The sequence below is a fragment of the Miniopterus schreibersii genome (genome assembly GCF_964146895.1).
Source record: "Miniopterus schreibersii genome assembly, chromosome: 5".
NCBI lineage: Eukaryota > Metazoa > Chordata > Mammalia > Chiroptera > Miniopteridae > Miniopterus > Miniopterus schreibersii.
Genome location: NC_138106.1, coordinates 63965004 through 63971842, shown reverse-complemented (window position 1 = coordinate 63971842; position 6839 = coordinate 63965004). Strand labels below are relative to the sequence as shown.

Here is a 6839-nt window from a genome sequence, read left to right as displayed (position 1 = left end):
TTTTAAAAATAGACATTCTTGAAAATCACTGTTAAAAAATTAAAACAAAAGTTGCAGCCTAGGAGAAAATATGTGCAAAATACATACCTGATAAAAATTGTATCCAGAATAAATACATAAAAATATCTTACAACAAATAACCCAATAAATAGTGGGAAAACTATCTGAATAGACACTTCATGAAAGAAGATATGCAGGTAGCCAGTAAGCACAGGAAAAGATGCTTAATATATTGCAGTCATTAGGGAAAAGCAAATTGAAACCACAGTGAGATACCAATATATACCTACTAAAAGGAAAAAAATAAAATAGACTAAGAATACAAAGTGCTGTTGAGAATGTGGAGCAGCTAGAACTCTCGCGCATTGCTGGTAAAAATGCAAAATTGTACACAACTTTGAAAATAGTTCTGCAGTCTCTTATAAAATTAAATATACACTTAAGGTACAACCCTAAAAACCCACTCACAGATATTTACCCAAGAGAAATTAAAATACATATTCATCCATAATCTTGCACTTGAATATTCACAGCAATTCTGTTCATAATACCCACAAATCAGAAATACTCAAATGTCCATCAACTGATGAATAGATAAATTAAACATAGAGCTAAACAATGGAACACGAGTCAACAATTTAAAGAACCAAACTACTGGGCAAAAGGAACAAAAACAAATTTTTCCTCCCTGGCTGCTGGAGGATCAATCATCATCATGAACGACAGAGGAACTATTCAAACCAGAGAGCTGACGACCAACCGGCTACTTCAGTGGAAACAAACGATCACCAACATTCTTCACCCTGGGAAGGCAACAGTACTTAAGACAGAAATTCGGGGGAAAACTAGCCAAAATGTACAAGACCACATCAGATGTCATCTTTGTGTTTGGATTCAGAACCCATTTTGATGGTGACAAGACAACTGGCTTTGGCATGATTTATGATTCCTTGGATTATGCCAAGAAAAATGAACCTGAACATCGACTTGGAAGACATGGCCTCTATAAGAAGACGACCTCAAGAAAACAGCTAAGGGAATGCAAGAACAGCATGAAGAAGGCAGGGGGACTGCAAAGAACAGTGTTGGTGCTGGCAAAAAAAAAAAGAAGAAGAAAATCTCTGTAATGACTTTATCTGTGATGATTGTACAGATTTTTCATGATAGAGTTAAAAAGAACTTTAAAAAAACCCATAGATTATAGAAACAGATCCATTACTTTAAGGGAATGGGGGTGAGGAAAGGAAAGGAACCACAATGTACATAAGGAACTTTTTAGGGGTGATGAAAAATATACAAAACCATGACATGGTGGTAATTACTTGACAATATACATTTGCCAAAACTTATCAAATTATATATGTTAAAGGTGTGTTTTATTGTTAGAAATTATACATCAATAAAATTAACTTAAAAATTATTTAGCAGATTTAAAAACTGTAGTACATTTACACAATGGAATACTATGCAGCTGTAAAAAAGAAAGATCTCTTACCCTTTGAGACAGCATGGAGGGACCTGGACAGTATTATGCTAAGCAAAATAAGTCAGAGAAAGACAAGTATTGCATGAGCTCACTTGTATGTGGAATCTAATGAACAAAATAAACTGATGAACAAAATAGATACAGAGACATTGAACATGCGTCATGCTGACGTATGTCAAAGGGAAGGGGTGGGGATGGGAAGAGATTAACCAAAGAACTTATATATGCATATATGCATAACCCATACACAAACAATAGTGCAGGGAAGGCCTGGGGAGGAGGCAGGAGGGGGGTGGAGGGAGTCAATGGGGAAAAAGGGGGACATTTGTAATACTTTCAACAATAAATATTTAAGAAAATAATAATAAAAATTAGTCATTCAGCAAAAATTGGTTGAATAGCCCTGAACTATTAAAAATTGTTTTAAAATCTAAGACATGAAGTATCTAATGCATTTTAGAGAATGTTTATCAAAAACAGAATATTTTTATCTAAGAAATATAGCATTTTACAGATAACATCTTAGTTTAGCAACTTATATGGAACACTTCCTTTCCTAACACTATTGGGTATATGTAGTTATATTATATGTAATCTGAATGTATGTGTATCCATAAAAATGTGTCTCTAAGACAAGGGAATGGTTTTTATGTTCACCCTTCGGAAGGCAACTTTACATGTCTCTCATATCTTCTCCCTCCACTCCTATCTTATCAAAAGGCCTGTGTCCATCTTCTCACAATCTTTCTCTTACTACTGCAACATCCTCTGCACCCCTATAGACCTAATTCTAACCTAATTCCACCTTTCAAAGTAGTCCATAAAATTTGCATTATCAATTTTTTCCAAAAACAATAGTCTCTCCTATACAATAAACTACAATGGGTTTCTGTCAAACTCAGAATGAAGTTTAAGCTCTTGGCCTGGAATTCAACATTTTCCTAAATCAGACTTCAAATTTACCCTTAAAATCTTATCCCTAATTCCTAGCCTATAGAAAATTATTCATCATTTAGATTAATGTTCTTTCAAGAGCACTTTTTTGCACCATTTGTTTTCCTTGGGTGTCTTACTCCCATTTGTTGAAAGTCTATTGTCTCTACTCTTTGGCTCCTTGAATTTTATGCTATAAGCATTGCTTATATTTGTTTAATAAATGAATGCGTGAGTGTATGAAGTATCACTTCTATTATATTTGCCTTAGTTTCCAAGCAGGTATTTTTTTCTTCCTTTGAACCACTATGAGCTTTACTTCTTCTTATTGTTATTTGACATATTTTCCCTTATGTTGCAGTTAAGGGTGGACTTGTCTCCTCGTTAAACACTAGAACAGTACAACGTTGAGGGGTTGTGTTTCACTCATCTTTGTTTCCATAGAGAATGTAGCTTTACAGGTAGTATGCCCCTAAAACAATTCTTAGAAGTATGTGTGGATGTTTTACTAAAAAATATAAAGGACATGAGGATGAGGTTGTATAGATAACTCGTGGGGACTTGGTAGAAATACAAGAGGCTACCCTTCTTTGTACAAGTTCAAGGCAAGTTATACCCTGAAACTGTTGGAAAATATAAATTCTTATGACAATTCACTCAAAAAAAAATTCACAACAGTAGTTTTGAGCTCAACTATATTGACCATGTGACCCGTCTGATCTTTTTACATGGAAATCAATAGCTCGACAACTGAATAGCAAAAAACGTAAACAAAAATGAGTGGTGTTATGCGCACCATGTAGTAAGTCAGAATCTTTGCTTCATTTCCACTACCGTAATACATAAACAATCACTGTAGCCTAATGAGTAAAAATATGAATTCACAAGTTAAAACATATTTTTGTTTAGTATGTGAAGGGCTCTATACAAATTTTGAATGGTAACATAAGAAAAATAATGGGTAACATTAATTCCTTGTTTCAAAACTTTCATATTTACATTCATTACAATATGGACAATATTCCATTACCAATATGGATACTTACCAATTCTTAATGATACAATAACATGGAAAATTCTTGACATCTTCTTTGTCAATTAAAGTAACTTTTACAAACATCTAATTAATTCCTAGATCATATCAATGAAAGCATTATATTTCAAGTAAGGTCCAAAGAATGGAAAAAAAGGAAACGTTGATATTCTTGGAAAATATTTTTTATATATTAGAATGTTAAGAAACTTTCGTTATAATTTCAGTATTCTTTTAAAAATATGTTTAAAAGTTTATTTCTGTTGGGCTATGGAGAACCATGATGTTGTTTATATTTTAAAGACTTAGAACACATGTTCTGTTTAAATATCTTATCCTGAAACTGAGATTTCTGTAATTAAAGCTTTAAGCAGAAAAATATGGCACAGATAGTATCTATACTTCTGGGTTTGATCTGATTGATAAGAGTGCCAAGGCACGTAAATGCTGTGCACATACAGATGAAACAGAGCAAGAAATAGGATAGATACTCAAATAAAGACAGTTTTTTATAAGCAGGGAAAGTGACTACTTTTACCAAGGTCAAAAGCTATGTGATTTCTGTTTTCTCTGACTGAAATCACATAGGGACAACGTGCTGAGAAACTGAAAAGCCAAACAGATGACTTTTCTGTGAAAGTATTAAATGGTTGGTCAGAGAATTAAAGCCTGAATGAAGGACTTCAGGAGTTTTGACTCCTTGTGGAGCTGTCAAAATTTGAAAAGCATCTGAGATTAGTATATAAACTCACTTTGAGTGAGATACTCACAGTGAGCTAACTGTGTGCAAGCATGAGGAAAACATAACCACATTAACCAATGTTTAATAAGAGTTCAGAGACAAGTAACACAGAATCACATGTATCTGTTGTTGGTTTTTGTCTTAAACTTATTTAAACCTTACTCTAAAAGTGTATACAATTTATTTTTGTGTATATACACTTGCCCAGTTCAAGAAAAGTACTATTTTTAAGAGAATTCAGAAGAAGAAAAAAAGTGTTGATCCCTTTATTGACCACACTTATGCAAAACCAAGGTGTCTGGAACAGAAGGCCACCTGGAGACCACGTCTCCTGATGGCAATGAAGTGCCTGGGAGAAAATAACCTCAAGAAAATAACCTTGGCCTAACAAGTCCAAACCTTTCAAGAGTCAGCACACGCCACAGGGAACACCAATTATCAACAACAAGATAGAATTACCCTTCACTTGTCAGATAATGAAAAAGATATTGATTCCTGAAGTTTCATGTAAGAGGAAGACTAGATGTGCCCTAGTCAGAATCCCTGTTGTGTTTATAACCGGGGTTCTTAACCCTGGTTGCATACTGTCATTATCTGGGTGCTTAAAAAAACTATCAATGCCTGAGCTCTGCTCCCACAGACATTAATTTAATTAGTCTTGAATGGGCTCCAGTCACCAATATATTTTAACACTCACCCGGCCCATACCCACAATCTGTACCAGGCGATTCTAATGTGCAGCCAAGGTTGAGAACTGCTGGGTTAGTGGAAGTTTCCTTACTGCAAATACAATTGAAGAGAAAGAATTTCTTGGCCTTGAGCTTTAAATTAGCCCTAAGATCTCTGAAAATTTGATGGATAAAGTAGAAGAAAGAAAAACTACATTTTCAAGGCACTGAGTTTGCAAACGATGGGAACTTAAATTCACCTTTGGATTAGGTCTCCCTTTGCTGCAGAAAAACCATCTCAAGGGGTCTCATATAAAGACAAAGTCTCCCTGGTGAAATAGAAATGTGTGGACTCCAATATTTTAAAAGCTGTTTTGTGGGAGTGTAGCATTTGGAGTAAATTAGGGTGGTTGGTAGAGAGAGGAATGGGTTAGGGCTGCGGTGAGAGAGAGATGAATGAGTAGGTGACGTGGTAAATCTTTCACCTCTGGTTCTTTGAACTGCGCAAAAACCTCCATGGTTAGAGTGATGAAGCCCAAAACTTAATACACAGGAAATTCTGTGAAATGCTGGGCCCTGTGGAAACATAGTAGTGAAGTAGGGTGGTGGTGACCCTCCCTGCCTCTCAAGGGAACCTAGCTCTGGCATGTCAGGGCCTGCAGCCTTGGGCATATCCCATAGCAGGCAATAGCACCGCTGGCCTCCTCTTGGGGGTGCTGATCATGGAAACTATCAACCAAGCCAGCCCTGAGTCTTCTCTAAGGAGCTTTGTAGGCAGCAGACATGGGCTAGAGAGAGGCAACAGAAGAAAAGCAAGATGTGTTTGGCGAGAGAGAAACTTTGGGGCCCCTGGAAGTAATTGGGGTATATTTGGGGCTGTTTTGAGGTCCTATTATAGGAGCATGGATTAAAAGTTAATATGACTTCTATTTCAGAACATGCGGGTTCTACATATAAAACACAGGGAAGAAATTCAACAAGAAGCTTTCTTAATGACTTATGTTTCTTACCACTATGGCTAACATAAAAATTAAAAAAAAGTAATCTAAGTGACAACAGGACTGAACTGGTTTCTCTCATTGACTAAATAAGTATATTTTTCCTTTCTTAGCACGTTACCTGTATTTCTCCCAAAACTGCCTGCTCAACTGAGAAGAAGTTCAGGTGGAGGGTGAGTACTATTTGGCCAAAAGCATGTACTAGTTTTACTTTACTGCCCTGCCAGAAATGCCAAAGACCTTATCATGCTCTCTCTCTCTCCCCCCCCCCACACACAGTATGGCCATTGCCTCCTCCCTCAAGGACCTCATAATCTAGTCACAGAGAACACAGTGTTAAAGTGGTCTATATAGTGAGATAAACTTGATGTACATTATAGCAAAGCATTCATCTAGATTCTCTGTGACTGGCTCGTGCAGTGAAAGTTTAGCAATATTAATATTTGTAGTTCAGGAAAGATTAATATAGTCCACAAAAATGGGTTCAATAATATCAATGGCCACAATGTTCGTAAGATTATGCCAAATTGGGTTCAATATCATAACTGCATGTTTTAAAATATAGGTTTTATTATTTTCAAGTGTGGTGAGGCACACAGATTAGGACACTATTGCCACAGAAAAGGTAATTTGTTACTCACAGGTCCTGAGAAGAGGGGACATGTTATCATAAGGGGCCACACAAGGAAGTAGCAGCATCAGTCAGGAGGGAAAGGGACCAGGGAAAATGTGAGCAAGAGCCTTACTTGTGGTTTCTGTGAAAAGAAACAGACAAAACAAGGTTAAGTTTAGGGTTGGCTAGTTTGAATAATTCTAGCAGGCTATGGGGCATAAAGCTGTCCCCCTACTTGTCCAGTGCCCGGTCCTGGGGTGTCTAGGACAGATGGATAATGTCCCAGAGTATGAGAGCCCTGTAAAGGAGATGGTTGGGGGGTAAGGACTCTGGATTTGTTGGTTTGCATAGGAAAAGTGCACTGGA

The 6839-nt window shown here is 36.5% G+C and overlaps 1 pseudogene across 1 annotated transcript; it reads left to right on the top strand.

Moving 5' to 3' along the window:
- The first annotated feature begins 715 nt into the window (after positions 1-715).
- Positions 716-1204, top strand: LOC308557489 (small ribosomal subunit protein eS24 pseudogene; annotated as a pseudogene). Its single transcript has one exon. The product of its transcript is annotated as a small ribosomal subunit protein eS24 pseudogene (transcript).
- Positions 1205-6839: the final 5635 nt, after the last annotated feature.